At 36.2% G+C, this 26,241-nt stretch overlaps 1 long non-coding RNA gene across 1 annotated transcript in view; it reads right to left on the minus strand.

Moving 5' to 3' along the window:
- Positions 1–4,985: 4,985 nt before the first annotated feature.
- Positions 4,986–26,241, minus strand: part of LOC117286360 — a 55,015-nt gene continuing 33,759 nt past the window's right edge. The window contains exons 2-3 of the long non-coding RNA XR_004517513.1: positions 21,047–21,107; positions 4,986–5,096 (exon numbers count right to left, since the gene is read on the minus strand). This is a non-coding gene — a long non-coding RNA (uncharacterized LOC117286360). The remainder of the gene's footprint in view (positions 5,097–21,046; positions 21,108–26,241) is intronic.

The following is a 26,241-nucleotide window of genomic DNA, read 5'->3' on the forward strand; positions in this document are numbered from 1 at the left end:
AAGCCTGAAAACAGACAGCAGTATACAAAGGGCCCTTATTTGTCTTAAATTTATTTTAGAGACCAGTGTGAGCAAAGCAGCTAAGAAAATGAGAAATAATGTGAGAACTAGTTTTTCCCCACTGTATAGTTGCATGTATTGTTCCTGTACACATATCAAGACAGACATGTAATATAATAAAAGACCAAAACTAAGGACATAAGTAACATCTATTTGTCAAATTTTATTAGGTCCAAAGCCTTTGGACTAACCCCATGCAGAGAGCCAATGACCACCGCTGTCAGGCCTGAGGAGCATTGTTGTACAATATTTTGGCTCTGAATCTTTGTTAAAGCAAAATCCTTGCAAAGGGTACACCAGTTTTGTGCAAAAGTTCATGAGAAAGACAAAATGTATCACTCAGGAATTGTGACCACAGCATCAGTTGCTTATTCCCTTTAGAAATGGTTCCAGGGAGTCCAGAATAAGAACAGAGATGGTTAATAAAAAGAGGATGAGAGTATGTTTGGGCTAACTTCCATAGTTGCATGAAAAGTAAAAACAGATCTGACATGACAGAGGATTTCACTTGGGTAGTCTCAACATCCCAGGTTACTCCCCTTCTGAGAACCAACAGTACTGGAACTTTCCCACCAAAGATGGATCATTCCCAAGTCAGGGAAAGGTCTTCCCTCCCGTGTCACAGGCCCACATCATTTTGTAATCCTTTCATGACTACTTTCGCACAGGTTATAGACTCCTATCACAACTAGTTGAGCCTCTTATCTGCTTTTCCTCCTGGAAAACCCTCCTCAAAACTATCATTGATTAATGTCCTGTTTACCATGCAAACACATCTCAGGGCTTCCTGAAGCCCCCTCCTTTTCTTACACATCAAACATGTAGCTTCTGCCCAATTCAGGACTGGAAAATTGATTTCACTCACATGCCACAAGTGTAAAAATTAAGGTACCTCCTGATCTGGCTTGATGCCATCATTTGGTGGGTAGAGGCCTTTCCCACTAGCTCAGAAAAGCCTCAGCTATTAACTCCCTCCTACCTTATATTATCCCCTGGTTTGGTCTTTCTACCTCCATTCAAGTATCCCAGACTCCAGAGTTGAGATGATGGGAGCCACACGGAAAGGGCAGAAAGGAGATATTAGGGCAGTTATAGGTGTTGGCTGTATCCCAGAGATGGTCAGAGTAGCTGAAAATTCGGTCAACATGTCTCATCCAAAAAGGGGAATGAGACACATGGAATAACCAAGAACAAATGGGAAAAGGTGTTAGCACAAGGGACACCAAATTGCGGGTGTCCTAAAAGGTCTGGAGACTTTGCTGTCCACAATAGCAACGCCCACAACAGCAGTTGGGGCCAGAAAGACCAGTTCTTGGGAAGAAGGAAGGGTGGAATGAGAGGCCCCTGTATCAATTGGGATATGGATGAACTTACTCTCCACCACAGGAGTTACCCAAAGTTTGGCATCTAAAATGGTCCAGGGGGAAAATGGAAAAGCAGAGCTGAGGTGGCTAAGAGGCAGAGAGAAAACTACCTGATCTGAACTGTTTGGAGTGGCAGAAGCTGCCTGGAGCACTGAAGCAAGGTCTAGGGACCATTGTCACTGGATGGCCTCAATAGGACAAAAGGCTTAGGATAGGGTATAAGCCCCTCCAAGGAAGAGTACTTTATCCCAGGTTTTGATACCAGTTATAATAAAGGTGCATGAGAGACCACCCAGCCACAGGCTTTGTGGGAACAAAGGGGTTGATTAATCCTGTCCAGGTGTAGACAGGCTGAGATAGAGAAAGATGTCAGCACTCAACCAGAGGAAAAGTTAAGTTTTACAGGATCTGAGAAGGGGGGTTGTTCTGAGGAATCTAGGGTGGAATGCTTGTGGTGAAGGTTCCCAGGATGGTCAGTGCAGGTATGCAGATACCGTCAGTCTTCTCATCACCAGGAAGATTGCACATCCTGTCCTAAATTTTCCTTATGGCCATCTCTTGGGGGGTCATCTAAACCCAAACTGTAATATCAAGACATTTTTCTTGTATCAGAAACTAAATGTTCTCTATTATAATTATATTAGAATCATATTAATATAATATTGCTAAAAGTGCATAGTAACATCAAACATATACAATGTAAGTTTGACATTCCTGAGTGCTGCAGACAAATGGTTAATATTTTGTCATCCATTGAAAGAATTGGTTTCTATGCAGTGTGTGGAACTGACAAAGGCCTACACTCTTACTACTTGACTTTCTCCATAACATGGAAGTGAAAATGTTGGATGATAGGATGGTTATGTGTAATACTAACAGTAATGAAATTATATAATATATGCAGTGAACATAGCAAAATGCTAAAGAAATAAACAAAGCAATGATTTTAATTTTTATTTAATAATTTTTCCCTGCAGTTTCATACCAATGCTGAAGTTAAATCATACAGAAGTGCTGTGAAAAGAAAATAGATTTAGGTGTTTTGTAGATAATTTAAATATTTTGGAAGCACATATACTAAAAAAGGACATGAAAGGAATTTCACATATGTCAACTATTCTTATTTATCTCCCTAATATAAGGACACATCAGACACATATGACAAATTTTGTGCAAAGTTTTAACCATTAGAAAAGGGTGAATTATGCCTTTAAATTTTTATGAATAAATGTGATGTTTAATCCAAAGAAATTACTTTCTGCTTTGTCCTCCATAGTCTTAGAAGTAGAAATTTCACCATAGATTGTCGCCTTACTTTTCTAACAAAAATACACCAGCACTTAAGGAACTGTTCCATATTTCTATACTAAGAATATAGAATTCCTCAATTATTCACATTTAATATTTATGTTTCTAATCTATGCAGAAGTTATACAACTGGTGCTAAAAATTCTCTACAACAAAAATATCTTCTCAACAACAAAAAAAGCTTGACTGCAAGTTGTGCTGTCTGTGCCCCTTCTAGGTTCATAATATCACAATTTACCTAGTCATATTTATATTCTCACAAAGGGTATACAAAATAAATCATTATATAGCTAGTTAAGTAAGGCACATTAGTAGAGAAACTTCTGATTCATAATCCTCCTCCCCTCAATATCCCCTCCCTGAGATTAAGGAACTATAGCAATGTGCCAGTCTTGAATTTTTATATTATAAGTGAGATAAACTTCATTACATCATTACTAAGTTGAAGGTTTGAATTAATATTGTTTTCAGCACTGGGAAATGAACCAATCTTTATCTTATGACTGAGATATATCCCAGTTTTTATATTTTATTTTTATACTTAGTTTCAATAAGTTGCCCTGATAGACCTCCAAATTGTGGGACTACTGACTCAGTCTCCTAAGTAGCTTACAAGTGTTCAAGATGATGACTAGGAGAATTTTTGTATTAATGTGGTGTGAAAGTAAATGTGCTCAGAGAAAATACCTCTCAGCTTGGACTTGTGATCTCCACCTGGCATTACAAAATGCGCTATGAAAATCAATGATAATCAGAGCCAGGAATTTATTGGAATAGAGTCAGCCAAACATTCCAAGTTGTAGAACACTGATACTATGTTAGTCCTGTATTGTATTACAGGAGATACTCAATGTTGTGTTATAAAACATCTATTTAGGTGATATCACTAGCAAACTGATGACTAATGGAAGGTTCCTTAAGATAAGTAAACTTAATTAAACTATTATGTTCACAAGGATGAAAGTATTTAATGTGCTTCTCATTGATTTTTTCCGTTTATCATGGTATCCACAAAATATAAAAAAAAAAAATAGAAATTTTAGCTTCTTTTGTACTAATGGAGAACAATATCCAACATGTTGTGGAAAATATTTTAGTATTTAGATAGTAAAGTATGTTTTTAAAAAAAGAGGATTGGGGATTTAGCTCAGTAGTGCCACCACTTGCCTCCCAAGTGCAAGGACCTGAGTTTGATCCCTGGTACCAAAAAAAAAGAGAGAGAGAGATTCTGAATAGCAGATTTAGCCTCATGCTAACAGTTGGGCCAAGTCTTATACTGTTGAAGGGACATGTTATATACTTCAAACATCAGAGAAAGGTCCTTAGGATTATAATAAAAGATATTCTATACTTGTATCTCTAAAACTGATGTATTAATCAGTATTCTTGTGATTGGACAAAACACCCATCATTCACAACTTAAATAATGTGAAGTTTATTTTGGCTCACAGTTTCAGTGGATTCATTCCATGTCAACCATCTTCACTGTAGAAACAGCATGGTGATCTGGGGATTTAGTTCAGTGGTTCCACCACCTGCTTCGCAAGCACGAGGACACATATTCGATTCCCAGTACCTAAAAAAAAGAAACAGCATGGTGAAAGGGTCTGGCAAAAGAAAGTTGTTCACATGACAGTAGCCAGGAAGTAGAGAGAGAGAGAAGAGAAGAAGGTGAAACAAGAATTCACACTTCCATGTCATTCAAATAATGGATGGTTGCAGTGATGAGCTTGGGGCCTCCATAACCAAATCACCTTTCAAATACATGTGACTTATGGCAGACATTTTTTACAATGAAATTATTAACGTACATGCACACGTATAGAGATAGATAGACAGATAGATGATAGACAGATAGATATTTGACATAATCTGCAAATTTAAGCTCTTTGTACCAAGACTACTAATACATACTTCTATGAGTGAGATTTCCCTTCACTACATTTTTTTAGCTTCCAAGATATGACAAGTAGTGGTTACCAAAGACAGAATATAAAGCATAGCTTCATGGAATAAAATGAAATCAGATGTCTAACTGCACAATGAATATTAGTCAATCCCCTTAAATATATTCACTCTTGTCAGAAGTTGTATTGAGATTTTTCTTACCAATAAAATACATCATTATTTGTAGTTTATGGACAGATTTGTTGTCAAGATTTATCGTATCTTCTTTTTTGTTTTTTTTTTTGAGAGTTTCGCTTTGCATGCAGGCTGGCCTTGACCTCAGTATGTAGCCCAGGTTTGCCTTGAACATGTGGTGATCCTCCTGCCTCTGGTGATCCTACTGACTGCTGAGATTACCACCATGCAACACCACACTCCATTAATTATATCTTCTTTGAAAAGATCTGTTGTTGGTCTCTGGAAATAGGACATTCACACAAGCATAATTTATTCTTGCCCATCCGCAGGGACAGAAAATATACCATAAAAATAAAAGTCAAGGTAATATGGACATGGGAAGTAAAATATATGCAGTAGAATAAAACACCAAAATTTCTATGCACATTAAACTAAGTCTTCATGTTAAAAAAAAATTAAAGGAAATTTATAATATTATTTAACCTATAATTACAATGGCGGTATGAGGATAACTTCTCAGTAAATTGAATACTAACAATCATGAATCAACAAGTTGTTTCAAAGCAATTGAATTCTTTCCAAAGAAAGAATGAAGGCCACAACACCATGAGACCCAAGAGAACAAATCAAACAAGAAAGGCAAGAAACTAAAAGGAGAGGGGGAAATGTAAAAAGAGTCAACCAAAGAACAATAACATGACAATAATGTCAGAACATATCAGTTATAATCATCAATGTCAATGGCCTCAATTCACCAATCAAGAGAAATAAACTGGTAGAATGGATTAAAAAGCAAAATCCAAAAATATATTGTATACAAGAAACACACTTAGTGCAAAAAAGAAGCCGATAGACTGAAAGTGAAAGGATGGAAAACAATTCTCCACACAACAGGATCCCAGAAAAAAGCAGGGGTAGCAATCTTATTCCCAGACAAAGTAAATTTCAAACCAAAACTCATTAAGAGAGACAAAGAAGGCCACTACATCCTTGTAAAAGGAACAATGCAAGAGGAAGAGACGACAACCATAAACATATATGCACCAAATATTAATGCCCCCAACTATATAAATCAAATATTAAGAAACATGAAAAACCAAATAAGCACTAATACAATTGTAGTGGGGGATCTAAATACCCCACTTTCACAAATAGACAGATAATCTAGGCAAAAAATCACAACAAAATACCAGAACTGAACCAAGCTTTTGAACATATGGACTTAATAGATGTCTATAGTGTTCCACTCCACAAAATTAGAATATACATTCTTTTCAGCTGCACATGGATCATTCTCCAAGACAGACCACACCCTAGCTCATAGAACAGGTTCGAATAAATGCAAAGGAATCAAAGCTATCCCCTGTATTTTATCAGATCATAGTGCAATCAAGCTGGAGATCAAGGGCATAAGAAACTGTAGGAACTTCACAAACACGTGGAAATTGAACAACACTCTCCTGAACAATCAATGGGTCACAAGGAAATTGAAGAAAGTTGACAGTTTTTACAAATAAATGATAATACCCATAAAACATATGGGAATCTATGGGACACAATGAAAGCATCAGGGGAAAGTTCATAACAGTGAATGCCCATACTAGCAAAGCAGAGCAAGCTCAAATAAACAACCTAATGATGAATCTTAGAGTCCTAGAAAAAGAAGAGCAAGAAAAACCCAGAGCTCATGCAAGAGAGGAAATTATAAAGATTACAGCAGAAATCAATGCAATGGAAACTAAGAAAACAATACAAAACATCAATGAATCAAAGAGTTGGTTTTTTGAAAGGATAAATAAAATTGATAAACCCTCAGCTAACCTTATCAAAAAAGAAAAGAAAAGGCTCAGATCTATGCAATTGGGAATGAAAAAGGTGAAGTCACAACAGATCCAACAGAAATCCAGAGGTCATCAATACCTACATTGAGAACCTGTACTCTAATAAAATGGAAAACACAGAATAAATTTACCTATTTCTAGATACTTATGGATTACCAAAGTTGAATGAAGATAAAAAAATTCTGAACATTCCAATTATAATCAGTGAAATTTAAAATGTAATTAAAAGTTTAGCAACAAAGAAAAGCCCAGGTCCTGATGGATTCACTGCTGAATTTTACAAGACATTTAGAGAAGAACTACTGCCACTACTCTTTAAACTTTTCAATGAAATTGAAAGGGAAGCAATAGTTCCAAATTCATTTCTGGAAACAAGAGTTACTTTGATTCCCAAAGCAGTAAAAACCCCCCCAAAAAAAAAAAAAAAAAAAAAGAGAACTACAGGCCACTCTCCTTAATGAATAGAGATGCAAAGATCCTTAATAAGATACTAGCAAACAGAATACAGGGGATCATTAAGAAGATCATATATCCTGACCAAGTTGGATTTATTCCAGGGATGCAAGGATGATTCAACATATGTAAGTCAATAAACGTAATACACTATATGAACAGAGTCAAGGACAAAGACCATATAATCCTCTTGAAAGATGCAGAAAAAACATTTGACAAAATTCAACACCCATTCATGATTAAAAAAAAAAATCCTGCAAAAAATTGGAATAGTGGACTGCATTCCACCAGATCCAGTAAAGAAGGACCCGGAGGAGGTCTCTCTGGAAGCCTTCTTGGGCCCACCTGGTGGGTCCACAACCTCCCCGACTGCATGTCACCAGATCCAGTAAGGAAGGACCAGAGGCAGTCTCTCTGGCCACCTGCTCAGGCTCACCCAGGGGGTACACAACCTCCCAAACTGCGAGCCGCCAGATCGAGTAGGGAAGGTACTGCATGGGCACCCTAGAAATACCCCCATGACCTGATCCCCCCACACACACCCATTCTCAAACCTCCTGATTGGGCCAGTCCTTTGACCCACTCTGCAGAGGCATAGGTGGTCATGAAGGGTATTTTTCTGAGCTCCCAACTTTGAACATCTTTAAAGAAAGGGCAGGGGAAACCTGTAATAGAACTGAGTGGAGTTCAACTCTGCAGGTTGGGAAACTCAATTTAGGCCTTGTAGACTGAGGTCAATCTGAGTCACGGGGACCTGCCATTGGCTAGCTGAGATCAGGGGATTTGGTTCTGCACATGGCTGTACACATGGTATAATAGGAGAACAGAGACATAGTTTGAAAGAGGCCCTTCAAATTCTTTTTTTTCTTTTCCTCATTACACCCTATAATTTCTTTCTTTTACCTGTCCTCTCTCTCCAACTCAGTCTCTTGCTCCAACATATTATCCCTCATCTCCCTTTTTATTCCTGCTGCTGCCCTAACTCAGACTTCTTCTTTTACCATTTTTTCTTTTTTTCTTTATGTTCTTTTCTCCTGTCATTTTAACTCACTCATGGCTCCATAGCTTCAAGGGAAGGCAAGCCCCTGTTACTGTTAAGGGGATATATCCTTGTCCTTATTCCTGCACTCTGTCTATCCCCTTTGAATTTAATAGTTTCATAAAGATAGTATGATCATTCTACATCCCCTGGCTTCACTTGAAACCTTCTACAATTCTTTCATTTATCTATTCCTCTCATCCTAACTCAGTCTAAGCCCCCATGCTAAATGGTAAAGATGCTATGTTGAAAAGCATATTCCCTGCAAACATATTTTGGGCTGCTTCTTGATATTAATTTAATTCACATGTTTAAAGGTGATAGATTAATGACTACCACAAGTGGTCAATTTGCAAGCTGTGCTTGATCCTATTGGGCTGCTGAATGTAACAATTGCAATAAAGGATTGTGATTGATTTAATCAGTTGTTTTCTCCAATATTATGAAAATGAGGATGTCTATGAGTCATCAGAGACTAAAACACTAAAACACAACCATATCAGGAAAATTTAAGTAATAACCAAGAAATTAAACCAAGGACAACCCAACAACAAAAATAAAAATGAGAAAACACTTAAGCAAAACACAAAGACAGACTTCCAGTTCACCAATGGCAAAGAGTAGGGCAAATGAGGATGAAAAGGCCAATAGTGAACAAGCAGGACACCCTGGACCCATACCACAGGAGGTAACAAAACAGATCAATCAAGCTCTAGAAAAATTCAAATCAGAAATAATTTCCCAGTTAACCATAGAGATGGTGAGCAAAATGGAAGTCATGACCGAGACTCTAGAACAGAAACTCACAAAAAAAATAAATGAGCTTGAGGAGAGCCACGCCTTCTCCCACCCCAGCAACCATCACTCCAGTGCCAGAAAGATAGCCATGTGGGCACCCCTGAACCCCCATAACTCCCTCTACACCCCCCACCTCCCCCACACACACATGCATTCTCAGATCTCCTGACTGTGCCAGTCTTTGGACCCACTCTGCAGAGGCAGAGGTGGCCATCAAGGGTATTTTTCTGAGTTCCCAACTTTGAACATCTTTAAAGAAAGGGCAACGGAAACCTGTAGTAGAACAGTGTGGAGTTCAACCATTCAGAAGGTTGGGAACGCAATCTGGGCCTTGCAGCCTGAGGTCAGTCAGCATCATGGGGTTCAGCCATCAGCTAACTGAGACCAGGGGTCTTGCATCCTTACTCTGTCTGAGCCATTAAATGGTAAATACACTATATTGAAATTTTGTTCACTACAGACATGTTCTGGACTACTTCTTGATTTCAATTTAATTCAAATGATTTAAGGGTGATAGACTAGTGACGACCACAGGTGGTCAGTTTCCAAGTTGTGCTTGATCTTAATGTGTTGCTGATTGTATCAGTTGGGATAAAGCATTGCCGTTGATTTGATGAGCTGTTTTCTCTGATGTTATGAAGATGAGAATGTCTGTGGGTAGTTACAGACACAGAAGCTAGGGCGCAACTATATAAGGAAGATGTGGGTGATAACCCAGAGATTAAACCAAAGACAACCGGACAACAAAAATAAAAATGAGAAAACACTTTAGCAAGACACAAAGACAGACTTCCAGTTCCCCAATGGCAAACAGTTGGGCAAATGAGGATGAAAGGGCTGATAGTGAACCACCAGGACACCCTGAACTCAAAGCACAGGAAGTAACAAAACAGATCAAGCAGGCTCTAGAAAAACTCAAAACAGAAATAATTTCCCAGATAAACATAAAGATAGTGAGCAAAATGGAAGTCGTGATTCGAGACTCTAGAGTAGAAATTGACAAAAAAATAGATGAGCTCAGGACCATGATAGAAGCCATGAAGGCTCAGCATGAGAAAGAAATGGAAAAAATAAATATCCAACATAGGAAAGAAATGGAATCCATAAAACAGATTCAAACAGGTATCCAGGAGATTAAACACTCCATTGAAAGTGTACACAACAGAATAAAAGAATGCAAAGACAGACTCTCAGATATAGAAGATAAGATTGCAGTCAGTGACCATGAAAAGAGAGGTCTCTTAAAAACAGTAAGAGATCATGAGAAATCGATCCAACAACACCTAGATGATGCAAAGAAGAATAATATATGATTGATAGGAATACATGAAGTAGCAGGAGAAAATACAAATGACTTTTAAAAGCTGTTCACAGAATTAATGACAGAAAACTTCCAAAACAGAAGGAAAGAATTTGACATTCAGATAACTGAGGCATATAGGACCCCAACTAGCTACAATTACACCTAGACATATAATAATCAAGATCCCAGAAATCCAACAGAAGAACAAAATACTACAAGCAGTAAGAGATAAACAAATCACATGCAAAGGAAAGCCCATCAGAATTACAGGAGACTTTTCAACACAAACCCTTGGGGCAAGGAGAGCCTGGAATGAGATATTTCAAGTACTAAAGGAGAACAACTTCGAACCTAGATTGATGTATCCTGCAAAACTCTCTTTCAAAATGGATGGGGAAATAAGACACTTCCACGACAAAGAACACCTGAGAAACTACATGAATACCAAACCAGCACTACAAGCAATTCTAAACAAGATCCTAGAAAAAGACAATGAAGGCAACAACACCATGAGGCCCAACAGAGAAAAATCAAATAGGCAAGGCAAAAAACTAAAAGGGGAATGTGAAAAAGTAAAAAAAGTCAACAAATGACCAATAACGTGTCAATAATAAGTCAGTACATATCAGTTATAACCATGAAGGTCAATGGCCTCAACTTGCCAATCAAGAGAAATATACTGGCAAATAGAATAAGAAGCAAAATCCAACAATATGTTTTACACAGGAAACACACCTAGTGCAAAAAGAAGCCCATAGACTGAAAGTGAAAGGATACAAAACAATTCTCCATGTAACAGGAGCCCAGAAATAAACAGGGGTAGCAATCTTATTTGCTGATAAAGAAAATTTCAAACCAAAACTGATTCTATTATCATTGATGCAGGACGGTACTGTATCACACCTCTGTGAATGTAAAATATCTTGTACCTGCTTTATGATACATAGTAGTGACCGTGCTTTATCAGAGCTATATTTAAAGATATTACTCTAGACTGTTCTCTTTCCAGATGTTGATTAAGATGCTAATAAAAAAAAAATGGTGCCAGGTACCACAACAGAAACAGAACTTTGCTGTTGTCTGGATATTATTCTTTCCTTTGATTTTGTTTTGTTTTGTTTTGTTTTGTTTTGTTTTGATGGAATGTGCTGAATGTCTATAATTTTGTTCAGATGACTGCATAACCTGGAAAAGATGTTGCTGCTATCGATGCATAGCATACTGCTATTATTAGTCTTTTTATATAAATATATATATACATATATTTATAAATTGAATTTTGGGAAACTTCAACAGTGCTGTCAACTTTGGAAAAACTTATCCCAATTTACTGTGTTGAGTTGGCATTGTACAGAAATGGACAGCCATATTGGTCTAGAAATGTTAATTTTTTTAATTATTATTTTTATTTTTTTTATTCCATGTGTACAGGGGTAATGCATTGTACTAAATATGTAAGGTCATATCTATGTGGGTTTGATTACAGAAACTAATAAAGTATTCTCTAAATAATGAAAAAAATAATAAGGTAGGACTACAAGAGAAGAAGCAATTTAAATATGTTCAGGAACCAGTTTCATCTCCACGATTAAGGATTATTTTAATGTTTCAACATTGCCTTTTCTCTTTGACTTTCCTTTTAGTTTTATTTTAGGATTCCCTATTTTTAATGTTCATACAGAGATTTCTTTAACTGCAATACCAAATAGTTTCTATGGTGTGAAAAACTATAATAGTACACGGGATCCTAATGAGAGAATTAATAATGTGAAATAGGAAGCAAAGTGCTAAAGGTGAAGGGAAAGTGAGAAGGGCCAGGGAACAGTAATAAGGGAGAGGAAAAAATATAAGAAACTGAAAAAATGGAAATAAAGTGTTTGTAAATAGGGAGGGGAGGAGAAGGTGAAGGGAGGGTAAGGACAAGGATCAAAAATGAGAATCAAGACCTATTATGTAAAGGTACAGAATCCCAATGATGAATGTAACTGTATTGTATACCTATATTGTAGCAATAAACTCAATAAAAAGGAAAAAAAAAAGATGATCTAAAGGCCATGATAGAAACCATGAAGACTCAGCATAACAAAGTAATGGAAACAATGAATGCCCAGCAGAGAAAAGAAATGCAATCCATAACACAGATTCAAACAGATATCCAGGAGATTAAAAACTCTATTGAAATTTTAAACAACAGAATAAAAGATTGTGAAGATAGAATTTCAGATATAGAAGATAGGATTGCAGTCAGTGACCGTGAAAAAAGAGGTCTCTCAAAAAGAGTAAGGGATCATGAGAAATCAATCCAACAACTTCTAGATGATGCAAAGAAAAATAACATAACACTGATAGGAATCCATGAAATAGCAAGAGAAAACACAAATGACTTTAAAAAGCTCTTTACAGAATTAATAACAGAAAACTTCCCAAATAGAAGGGAAAAATTAGACATACAGATAAGTGAGGCATATAGGACTCCAACTAGCCACAATCAAAAAAAATCTACAAGGAGACATATAATAATCAAGATCCCAGAAATCCAACAGAAGAACAAAATATTACAAGCAGTAAGAGAAAAAAAACAAATCACATTCAAAGTAAATCCCATTAGAATCACAGCAAACTTCTCGACACAAATCCTTAGATCAAGGAGAGCCTGGAGTGAGGTATTTCAAGTCCTAAAAGAAAACAACCTCCAACCTAGACTGATGTATCCTGCAAAACTCTCTTTCAAAATACATGGAGAAATAAGATAGTTTCACGACAAAGAACACCTGAGAAACTTCATGAATACCAAACCAGCACTACAAGGAATTCTAAACAATATCCTAGAAAAAGAAAATGAAGGTCATACCATGACTCCCAACAGAGCAAATCAAACAGGCAAGGCAAGAAATTAAAAGGAGAGGGGAGAAAATGTAAAAAGAGTCAACAAAAGGACAATAATATGACAATAATAAGTCAGAACATATCAGTTATAACCATCAATGTTAATGGCCTCAATTCACCAATCAAGTGAAATAGACTGGAAGAATGGATTAATAAGCAAATTCCAACAATATGTTGTATACAAGAAATACACCTAGTGCAAAAGGAAGCCCATAGACTGAAAGTGAAATGATAGAAAACAATTCTCCATGCAACAGGAGCCCAGAAAAAAGCAGGGATAGCAATCTTATTCCCAGACAAAGTAAGTTTCAAAGCAAAACTCATTAAGAGAGACAAAGAAGACCACTACATCCTTGAAAAGGGAACAATTCAAGAGGAAGAGATGAAAATCATAAACATATATGCACTAAATATAAATGCCCCCAACTTTATAAAACAAATATTAAGTAACATGAAAAAACAAATAAGCACTAATACAATTTTAGTGGGGGATTTAAATACCCCACTATCACAAATTGACAGATCATCTAGGCAAAAAATCAACAATGAAATAATAGAACTGAACCAAGCTTTGGAACACATGGACTTAATAGATGTCTACAGAGTATTCCACCCCACAAAATCACAACATACATTCTTTTCAGATTCACATGGATCATTCCCAAAGATAAACCACATATTGCCTCACAAAACAGGTCAGAATAAATGCAAAACAAATGAAGTCATCCCGTGTATATTATCAGATCATAGTGCAATCAAACTGGAGATCAATAGCACAAGAATCTGTAGGAACTTCACAAGCACATGGAAACTGAACAACACTCTCCTAAATTATCAATGGATTACAGAGGAAATTAAAGAAGACATCAGACAGTTTTTACAAATAAATAAAAATGCCAATACAACGTACAGAAATCTATGGGACAATGAAAGCAGTTCTACAAGGAAAATTCATAACATTGAATGTCCACACTAGGAAAACAGAGAGAGCTCAAACAAACAACCTAATGATGAATCTTAGACTCCTAGAAAAACAAGAGCAAGAAAAACCCAAAGCTTGAACAAGAGAGGAAATTATAAAGATCCAAGCAGAAATCAATGCAATGGAAATGAAGAAAATGATACAAAAAATAAATGAAACAAAGAGTTGGCTTTTTGAAAGAATGAATAAAATTAACAAACCCTTACCTAATCTTATCAAAAAAAGGAAAGTAAAGACTCAGATCCATGAAATCAGGAATGAAAAAGTCAAAGTCACAACAGATCCAACAGAAATCCAGAGGATCATTAATACCTACTTTGAAAACCTGTACTCTAATAAAAATGGAAAAAACAGAAGAAATGGACATATTTTTAGATACTTATGAATTACTAAAGTGGAACAAAGAAGATAAAAACATTTTAAACACCCCAATTACAATCAGTGAAATTAAAAATGTAATTAAAAATTTATCAACAAAGAAAAGCTTGGGCCCTGAAGGATTCACTGCTGAATTTTACAAGACATTTAGAGAAGAACTACTGCCATTACTCCTCAAACTTTTTGAATGAAATTTAAAGGGAAGCTATACTTCCAAATTCATTCCTGGAAGCAAATATCACTTTGATTCCCAAATCAGGGAAAGATGTAACTAAAAAAGAGAACTACAGGCCAATCTCCTTAATGAATATACATGCAAAAATCCTTAATAAGATACTAGCAAACAGAATGCAGAGGATCATCAAGAAGATCATACATTACGACCAAGTCAGATTTATTCCAGGGATGCAAAGGTGGTTCAACATACGTAAGTCAATAAATATAATACATTATATTAACAAAGTCAAGGTAAAAACCATATGATCCTCTCGATAGAGGCAGAAAAAGAATTTGACAAAATTCAACACCCATTCATTATAAAAAACCCCTGCAAAAAATTGGAATAGATGGTCTATATATCAACTTAATTAAGGCTATCTATGAAAAACCAACAGGCAACATCATATTAAATGGACAAAAACTGAAAACCTTCACATTGAAATCAGGAACAAGACAAGGATGCCCACTATCAGCACTCCTCTTCGATATAGTTCTGAAAACATTAGCCATAGCAATTAGACAAGAGAAAGAAATTAAAGCAATAAAGATAGGAAAGGAAGAAGTTAAATGGTCATTATTTGCTGATGATATGGTATTCTACATTGAAGACCCAAAAAATTTCACCAAAAGACTTCTAGACTTAATTGACACTTTTGGCAGAGTTGCAGGATACAAGGTCAACACCCAAAAATCAATAGCCTTCATGTGCACAAATAAAACACTCACTGAGACAGAAATTAAGGAAACAATTCCTTTCACAATAGCATCCAAAAAAATAAAGTATCTAGGAATCAACCCAACAAAAGAAACAAAAGACCTCTAAACTGAAAACTATAGCACTCTGAAAAATGAAATTGAAGAGGATATTAAAAAATGGAAAGATATCCCCTGCTCCTGGGTAGGAAGAATCAACATAATGAAAATGACCATACTACCAAAACTGCTATACAGATTCAATGCAATGCCAATTGAAATTCCAACACTATATTTCACAGAACTAGAGAAAAGAATAAAAAAAATCATTTGGAACCATAAGAGACCTAGAATAGCAAAGGCCATCCTAGGCAACAGACACATGGCAGTGGGTATAACATTTCCCAATTTGAAACTATACTACAAAGCCACTGTGATAAAAACAGCATGGTACTGGCAAAGGAACAGACCTGAGGATCAGTGGAACAGATTGGAAGACACAAAAACAACTCCAGATGCACTCAGCTACCTCATCTTTGACAAAGCAGCTGACAGTCCCCACTGGAGGAAAGATAGCCTCTTTAAGAAAAGGTGTTGGAAAAACTGGATCTCAACTTGCCAAAGATTAAAACTAGAACATGATCTCTCACCATGCACTAAATTAAAATCCAACTGGATTAAAGATCTAAACATAAAAACAAAAACACTAAACTTGCTGGAAGATAAGTTAGGCAGAACTCTGGAAGACATTGGCATAGGAAAAGACTTTATGAACAAATCTTCAGTAGCACAGGAACTAGCAGGAAGAATCAATAACTGGGATTTCATCTTATTAAAAAGCTTCTGCACTGCAAAAGAAACCATCAACAGAACTAAGAGACAACCTACAATGTGGGAAAAACTTTCTACCAGATGCTCCTCACACAAAGGATTACTATCTAAAATATATGAAGAACTTAGAACAACCAGCCCCCCCAAATATAATGACCCAATTCAAAAATGGGCATCTGAAATGAACAGACATTTCTCAGACCAAGAAATAAAAGCAGCAAGTAAATATATTAAAAAATGCTCCACATCACTGATCATTTGAGAGATGCAGATGAAAACAACACTGAGATTCCACCTCACCCCACAAAGAATGCCTACTATTAAGAAATCACACAATAACAAATGTTGGCGGTGTTGTGGTGAGAAAGGAACCCTTCTGCATTGTTGGTGGGAGTGCAGACTGGTGCAACCACTATGGAAATCAATATGGAGATACCTCAAAGAGCTTGGACTGGAGGTTCCATTTTTCCCAGCCATCCCTCTGCTGGGTATCTTTCCAAGAGAACTAAAAGAATCATATCACAGAGAAGTATGTGCACCCATGTTTATAGTGACACAGTTTATAATAGCTAAATCTTGGAAACAGCCCATTTGCCCATCAATTGGAAACTGGATAAAGAAGATGTGGTTTTTCTATAAAATGTAATATTACTCAGCCATAAAGAATGAGAAAATAGATTCGTTCATAGGAAAGTGGATACATATTGAAGATATACTCCTAAGTGAAATAAATAAGTCACACGTGTGTAAATACTGAATAGTTTCCCTGGTGTGAATAATCTGCAATAATACATAAGATCCTAATAAGATTACTGACATTTAGAAATGGGAAGAAAGGAGCTAAAGGTGTAGGAAAGGTGGGATGGGTAGGGGAAGGGTAATAAGAGAAAAGAAAAAAATGTGAGATAATGAAAAGATGAAAATAAAGTGTTTGCAGATGGTGAGGGGAGGAGGGGGTGAAGGGAGGGCAGGGACAAGGGGAAAAAATGAGAATCAAGACTTGTCTTGTAGAGGTATAACATCCCAACAATGAATGTAACTGTACTGTATCCCTAAAATGTACCAATAAGCTCAATTAAAGCTGAAAAAAAAAAAAAGAAAACCTGGAGCTCAACTTGCCAAAGATTAAAACTAGAACATGATCTCTCACCATGCACTAAATTAAAATCCAACTGGATTAAAAATCTAAATATAAAAACAAAAACACTAAACTTGCTGGAAGGTAAGTTAGGTAGACTCTGGAAGACATTGGCATAGGAAAAGACTTTATGAACAAATTCTCAGTATCATGGGAACTAGCAGAAAGAATAAACAACTGGGATCTCATCTTATTAAAAAGCTTCTGCGCTGCAAAAGAAACCATCAACAGAACTAAGATGCAACCTACAGTGTGGGAAACAATTTTTACCAGCTGCTCCTCACACAAAGGACTATTATCTAGAATATATAAAGAACTCAAAATAATAAGCCCCTCCCAAGTATAAAGACCCAATTCAAAAATGGGCATCCAAAATGAACAGACATTTCTCAGACCAAGAAATAAAAGCAGCAAGTAAATATATGAAAAAATGCTCCACATCACTGGTCATTCGAGAGATGCAGATGAAAACAACACTGAGATTTCACCTTACCACACAAAGAATGACTGCTATCAAGAAATCACACAATAAGAAATGTTGGCGGGGTTGTGGGGAGAAAGGAACCCTTCTCCATTGTTGGTGGGAGTGCAGACTGGTACAACCAGTATGGAAATCGATATGGAGATACCTGAAAAAGCTGGGACTAGAAGTTCCATTTGACCCAGCCATCCCTCTGCTGGGTATCTTTCCAAAAGAATTAAAAGAATCATATCACAGTGATACGTGCACACCTATGTTTATAGCTGCACAGTTTGTAATAGCTAAAACTTGGAAACAGCCCATTTGCCCATCAATTGGAAACTGGATAAAGAAGATGTGGTTTTTCTATAAAACGGAATACTACTCAGCCATAAAGAATGAGAAATTGGATTCATCCATAGGAAAATGGATACATTTTGAGGATATACTCCTAAGTGAAATAAATAAGTCACATATGTGTAAATACCAAATAGTTTCTCTGGTATGAAAAACTATAATAGTAGACAAGATCCTAATGAGAAAATTGACAAAGTGAAATAGGAAGAAAAGGGCTAAAGGAGTAGGGAAAGTGGGAAGGGTAGAGGAAAGGTAATAAGGGAAAAGAAAAAAATATGAATAAATGGAAATAAAGTGTTTGCAGATGGGGAGGGGAGGAGGGGGTGAGGGGGGCAGGGACATGGGGAAAAAATGAGAACCAAGACCTGTCATGTAAAGATAAAAAATCCCAATAATGAATTTAACTGTACTATATACCTAAAATGTACCAATAAACTCAATAAAAAGAAAAAAATAATTAGAAACATTTATAGCTAAATGGATGCACATTGAGGCAATACTCTTAGATGAAATAAATAGGACACACATGTGTAAATACTGCATAGTTTCTCTGGTGTGAGAAATTGAAAGTATAGATAAGGACTAAAACGTATAATAGATAATGTGAAATAGGAATAAAATGTCCAAAGTGGAAAGTGAAGTGGAAGGGGTAGGAGACAGGAAATAAGGTAATGGAATAAATATGAGAAAAGGAAAAAATGGAAACAAAGTCTTTGTAAACAGGAAGGGGTGGAGCGGTTGGAGGGAGGGCAAGGAAATGGGGAAAAAGTAAGAACTAAGATATATTATGTAAAGGTACAAATTTCCAATGCTGAATGTCATTGTATTGTATTGTATACCTAAAATGTATGGATTAAATTAATTTTTTAAAAATTAAGGAAAGGCTGTCACATTATGGGTTGTCCTGATCTCCCTCTCCTGTTCTTCTATGCACAGCTTATAGAGCACACCTCTATCTTTCAATGACTTGGAATCAAGGACCCATCCACTCTCTTAGATCTGAGAAAAGGAGAAGTGATCCTTCATCTAGCTATGAGGAGCAAAGTGGCAAGTCTCATTCAAGACTCTTCCTTGCCTGTAGTTTCTCCTGGGATACTGAAATGGTCCACCTGGTGATAGATAACTGCTTTTAAACAACTCCTGGCTTTCCAGAGCAGGCAGCTGCTTTCTAACTGTATTTAGTGGAACTTTCCTGCTTCTCTCTCTTGGAAATAGCGCAATAAGTGTACTCATGTAATTCTAGTTATGTACTGTGGAGACAACTGACCTTAGAGAACAAAGCCTGCCTAGAGTAGGTAGCTGAGGACAGAGTGTGTGATGTCACCTTTGAACATAGTGGTTGGTTAGTTTCATTGGCAAGGCTTTCTCACTTTATCAGTCAACCAGCCCTTTTTTACTATTTCAGGATGGGGTTAGATCTAGGACACTTGTAATGAGCCACACCCACAGCTACCCTTTTGTTTTTTGTTTTGTTTTGTTTTTGTATTTATTTGTTGTTTTTATTTTTTGAAACAGGTTTCAGTATGTTGCTAAGTTGCACAGACTAGTATCAAACTTGTAAACATGAAATCATTCTGTGTCAGCAACCCAGAGTGCTGAGATTATAGGAATGCACCAACATGCCTAGCTTTGGCCTATTTTACTAAAAAAAATGAAAGTATTAAAACAAGGAAATATTATTATTAAATAATACATATACTGCAGTTATTCAGCAGAAGTATTCTACAAAACAATCAATAGTGAAAACAGTTACCTACTTCACCTGCAGTGGAAGGAAAAATCCACATTTGGACAGTTAAACATCTTTCCAATATAGAGGGCAAGATAGACTGCTGAAATGCCATGACAGAGTGAGTAAGATTCTGGTGAAAGGCAGCAAGAACTAAAAGTATTAACTCTGGGAGCTGATCATATCCTACTGTTTCCTTTTCTCAGTGTGAAACTTCATTACCTACCACCCTAATATTTACTAGAGAGACACGCTTATTTGAACTCACTCTAAGGTTCTGACTGAAAGTGTCAAATTACCCCTTTTTTTCTGAAACTATATAAAGGAATCTATCTTAGAACCTGACATTTCAAGATTTTTATGAATATAAATTATAGGTTGACTTCAGTAAATTTATGCATGTTAAAATCAAAATTGTGTGTAGAAAGTCCCAAGGAAAGTAGAGTCACAACCTCAGAAAGGACAAAAGCACCCAATGGCTGTAGCTTCTTCCTTCTGCATGACTTCTGCTTGTGGGTCTCTAGCCTTCCACTGATCTGCACTCTTTCTGTTAGATGTTCTCTCCAGCTGGAGGCCACCTACAAAGAAGACTGCAGTGCAGGAAGAACCAAGGAGAAACCCATTGTTCTTTGTCTGCAGGCTCAAAATTGGCTTCCTCTTGAAAGTGTGATTCTTCTACATCACAACATTTACAAATTAAGTAAAGCAAGAATATTGACCAAATATTTGAATGTGACCTTATGAGTCCTTGATTCATAATATGTTAACTGATAAATTAGAAAAGGAAAAGGTTAAAATGCTTTATGTGGATTTAAAAATGGGCAAATAAAAATACTGTTGATAATACAAAGAAGTCTATGAACAAATATTTATATAAAATCAAATTGATTTGAAAAACAACTTATCAAACAGAAACTCTACCATGTTTCCCCATCCTCAGTAGTTCTCTCCAGATCCCAGGTAATGCTGGTCTCCTGGTGCTGTCTGCTGTGGGATATTTGTATTCTCCTGGCCAGAGAGAAACTCTCTCTACCTCCCCTCCATTACCACTAACCCACTCAATCTTTTCTACAGTAAATTCTAAACATTCTAAAAATGTGCTTTCCTTTCAAAATTTCATACCTGCTCCAGGTTTCTTCTTTTTGAAATTCAGTCACATTCCATGTGAAGCCAATCTATTGCCCTGGGGTAAAGATAGAAAGAGTTCAAGAATCTGTGTGAGTTAGACCTGGGAATGGAAAAGTGTTTGTTCTTGGGCAATATACATGCTATTTGTCATTTTGAAAATTTTTCAGTTATGTGTCTTTTCTAGACAGCTTCTGTCTTTTTTTCTGTTGTGACAAGCCAGACAGATAGGAGTTTTGTACCTCTCTACTCTAATAATAAATAAATAGGTTACTACCCCTTATCTGAGAGGGATATGATTCCATGTTCCCAAAGTATGCTTCCAATGATAGATAGTAATAAATCACACACACTTAAGTATACACACATAGTAATATATATATATATATACATGTATATGTACTTATGAAAATATTTTACTGATGATTATACACATGTATAGATTCACAATAGATTCAAATACTGAAATGTTTATAATAAAACATGGCGTAGGGTCAGGGATTTAGCTCAGTGGTGCTGCTGCTCAAGGTCCCTAGTTCAATCCCAAGTACCCCCCCGCAAAATGGTGTAATTGGTGTCATGTGAATGTGCTTTTTCTGACTGTTGCCCATTATTGTACACACCTTCTCACCATGATGTGAGATCACTCAATTGCTATGTGATGAGATAAACTGAGATACATTATGGGTTATAGTGACATGAGATTTAATCATGCTGCTGAGAATGGCACATGATTTGAATGCCTTATCAATGTTTTTCTGGAAATTTTAATATTGTTAGACCCTGCTAAACTGGCAGGATTAAAGTGGATAAAGAGGGAATATGCTTATTTTAGCTGATGCCACACCCCACCTACTGGACATACAAGGGCAAAGCTTGTGCCCCAAAATCTAGGCAGGCCTGCATCAAAGTTTTGGGTAGGTGAATCTGATGCTTGTTTTCACTCATTGTACTCATATGCTTGTGATCATCACATGCTTGTGCTGCACAGTTGTGGCTCTCCATTTCTGAGGTCACAACGTGGCCTTACACCCATCATTTGGGATTCTATTTCTTGGAATCACGTTTTGCGGATTTTCTTTAGAAACACAGGAAGGATGCTGAAATCCTTAAATATGTACTGTCTTGGTTACTTTTCTCATTGCTGAGCCAAAATACCTGACACCCATAAGTTATGGAAGAAAAGTTTATTGTAGCTTATAGTTCATAGAGGTTTTGGTCCATAGTCAGCTGGCTTTAGTGCAAGGTGGAATGGCAGAGGGTCATGATAGAGGAGAAATATTCCGTGATGCAGCAGACAGGAAGTCAACAAGCAGCCAAAGCAGCAGCGAGCCTGTCTTCCTCCACTCCCTTTGCATTCCATTCCGGCTGTAAGGCTGTTGATCGGTGCCATTCATACCCAGGATGCGGCTTCCATTATCCTCACCCTTAATCCCGGTATCACATTCTTAATTCCAACATCACACTTTTAATCCACATTCACACGCCCTAATTCAGCAACCTATAACTCCCCACCTATGACTGCATGAGGCTTTGGGGGGACATCTGGAGACAAGCTATAACATTTGCATATTCAGGTTGTTGCTATTTATAGATTATTCCATTCACTATTGAAGGTATTCTGCTTGACCTACTTTTACAAGAAAAATAAAAGATTAGTAATTGAAAATGAGATAGATATTTTATAAATAGAAACAAAATGAAGAAATGGAAGAAAGGGCAGAAATAGGATAGACAGAGGAGTAAAAGAGGTTCAGATGTGCTGCATACATATGCCACTTTCAAACAATGAATGTAAAATTTATATAATGCAAACACATTGATATGAATTTTAACTTATTAAAACTTTTTTGGATTGTTAATCTTACCATCAACATGAATTGATAAAAATATGAAATAAAACCTGGTAAAACACACTTCTGTGTGTCTAGGTATCTGTCTAAAGGAAATTGATATGTGGGCCACTGATCTAAGTGGGAAAATATGAGAAAAATTAATGTCAACCAAGGTGTCTTTCACTGATGAACTGAAAATAAAGTAGAAAAGAAGTGGATGTAGCTCAGTGGCTCTGCACCTGCCTAGGAGGTCTATGGCCCTGATTTAAATCTCCAGTACTGGAAAATAAAAGAGAGAAGGGGGGGCGAAGAGACTGCTGCATACTTGATTTTTTAAAATAGATATGATTTTTTGGTGCTATCATCATCCAAAAACATCGGACTCCAAAATATTAAGCCTTTGAACACAGATATTTATTAATGGTTCCTTATGGGACTTCAAAGCCTCCCGCTTGCACTGTGGTTGCATTATTAGTTCTTCTTGTTCTTAAATTTTTGTGTTTATTTGAGCAGCCAGTGGTTCCCCGTATTTAAGACCTTAGGCACCCATTGTAGGAGCATCCAGCTTCTGATTGTAAAAGGAAATCTAACGATTCCTTTATAAAGTGAGAAAAGTAGAAAAATAAGCTCTTCTCTACCCCCACAAAGTCAAGGTTCAGAGTTTGAGGCCTGTCCTTCGTGGATTTTTCGTTAGAACCTAACTGATAATTGAGGAAACTGCTGCAATTTTTCGGAAACAGACAATATACTCTACAATTGTTTTTTTTTTTTTTTGGAGGGAGGCTTGCAAGTAGCCAATCCAAGAGCACTACTCAGTTCTCATTGCTGCTTATTGGCTGCTCTTTTAGCCATTGGCAGATGCCCCAGCATTTCGGCATCATATCATGTTGCTCTATCATCTGTAGCTATCACAAGTGTTCTGAGTTTTGTTTTTCTTAAAGCCCCAAGACTCTTAAGATGCTGCCAAAATTCTCTGCATCTTCTAAGGCTTCATTAATATCGTATTTTATTAAATTAATTACATAACTATGAGACACATCCGATATTTAGGGTTTAAACTATAAAAAATAGGCACTTGTAGGCATTTTTCTGAGCATATCTGAACTTTGCAGTTTTTAACAATTTGCAAGTGCTTTAGGTATGTAACCCCTATAAATTTCAAGGATCCACTATACACGCAGGTGTGTGTGTGTGTGTGTGTGTGTGTGCATGTTACACTGCAGTATACTAACATAGCACTGAACACAGTAGAGAATATAATGAGGTTGATTATTATGCTATTCGCATAATAAGCTCAACAAAGTTGAAGTGATTACAGATGTTCCCTGGTGTACAAAGTAGAAATATTTGATCAACCCAAAATACTGAATATGTTTTTAATATACCCAACCTAATGAATATTATAGCTACATTCTTGGTACATTAGCATGTCTATCATGCAGATATTGACCTATAGTGAGGAAAAATAATCTAACATAGAGCCCATTTCTTAATAAAATATAAACTATCACATATAATTTATTAAATACAGTACACTGAGGATTACTTGTTATTTATCCTTGATATCTGGTGACTGACAATAGGGCTTACTAATGCTGCACAATAGAAAAAGTGAGTACTGTTGCTGTAAACAGAAATATGCATGGATCATTGAAATATGTTATCTTTAACTCTGGGGAAGATACCCAAAAGAGGAAGCATTACATTGAATGGAATCACTATATTTAGTTGTCTTTTTTAATAAATCCTACACTGACTTCCAAGATGGTTGATCTAGTTTACATCCCCACCAATGATGTTGAATGGTTCCTTTTCCTCCTGCAGCCTCATAAACATTTTTAAAGTGTTTGATGATACATGTTCTTTCTGAAATAAGATGCTGTTCCTATTTGCAGTTTTCTATTGGGCAAAAATGCTGAACAGTTTTTCAGGCACTTACTGACAATTTGTACTTCTGAGATGTGTGTATACATTTCAATTGTTTATTTTTTTCTAGATATTAATCCCCTGAGGAGTATCTGGCAAAATTTTTCCCATGCTGTAGGTTATTCCTTCACTTTTCTGTCTTGTTACCATGTCTATGCAGAAGCTTTTAAATTTCATATAGTGTTTGTTGTGTCATCAACCTTATTTTCTACCCAAAACACCTGCAACAACATTGAGAAAACTTTTTTTCATGTCTTCATATTCAAAACATGGACTGCCTGGCTTATTCATTTTCATTGTTTTAGCCTGCAATGTAGGCATATATATGACTGCTGTATGAATTTTACCTTAAAAACAGTATTTCCTCAACAACAGAACCACGATTTGCAAAAGTGAGCTTTTTACAGCTCCTTTAATTACACCGAGAAGAAACATACTGAGGTCATGAAAGTAGAAGCATTTCAGAAAATAAGGCAAAACATTTACATATATACATTTTATTGACATTTTAGTATTGATGCTAAAAACATTCAAATTTTGTAATGAATCACTGCCTATGAGTTAAGAACATTCTGAAGTACTGGGAGATTTCATATATCCTACTTTATAACCTCACTCATATAAATGGTTGTCATATTTTCTCTCTAGAAATTAAGTTTAGAAATAGAGAGGATTTCATCACTTATTTATGTAACTCTATTTCTATCCTTAAAATCAAATAAGGCATGGTTACATTCTAGAATTGTATCAAGAATCATCATGAAATGATCATAAAGATACTTATTCTTTTTGCCAATGAATGTATAACAGATTATCAGAGATGATGAAATTTACATAATTGAATTTTTAAATTTTAAATTGAATTTATTGTATATTCTAGGTAGACAGTACAGGTACATTCATTACTGGGGTCTTGTACCTTTACATGCCAGATCTTGGTTCTCATTTTTTCCCCTTGTCCCCACCCTCCCTTCACCCCCTCCTCCCCTCTCTATTTACAAATACTTTAATTCCATTTTTACATTTTCTCACATTTTTTTTCCTTTTCCCTTATTCCCCTTTCCCTATCCTTCTCACTGTCCCTACACCTTTGGTCCTTTTCTTCCTATTTCCCATTGCTAATTGTCCAATTAGGATTTTGAGTACTATTTTAGTTTTTCACACCAAAGAAACTATTTGGTATTTGCATATGTGTGACTTACTTATTTCACTTAGAAGTATATCCTCAAAATGTATCCATTTTCCTATGAATGAATCTACTTTCTCATTCTTTATGGCTGAATAGTATTCCATTTTATAGAAAAACCACAACTTCTTTATCCAATTTCCAACTGATGGGCATATGGGCTATTTCCAAGTTTTAGCTATTGCAAACTGTGCCGCTATAAACATGGGTGTGCATACATCACTGTGATATGATTCTTTTAATTC

This window comes from Fukomys damarensis, unplaced genomic scaffold, assembly GCF_012274545.1.
Source record: "Fukomys damarensis isolate Sample0158 unplaced genomic scaffold, DMR_v1.0_HiC HiC_scaffold_16, whole genome shotgun sequence".
In the NCBI taxonomy this organism is placed as follows: Eukaryota; Metazoa; Chordata; class Mammalia; order Rodentia; family Bathyergidae; genus Fukomys; species Fukomys damarensis.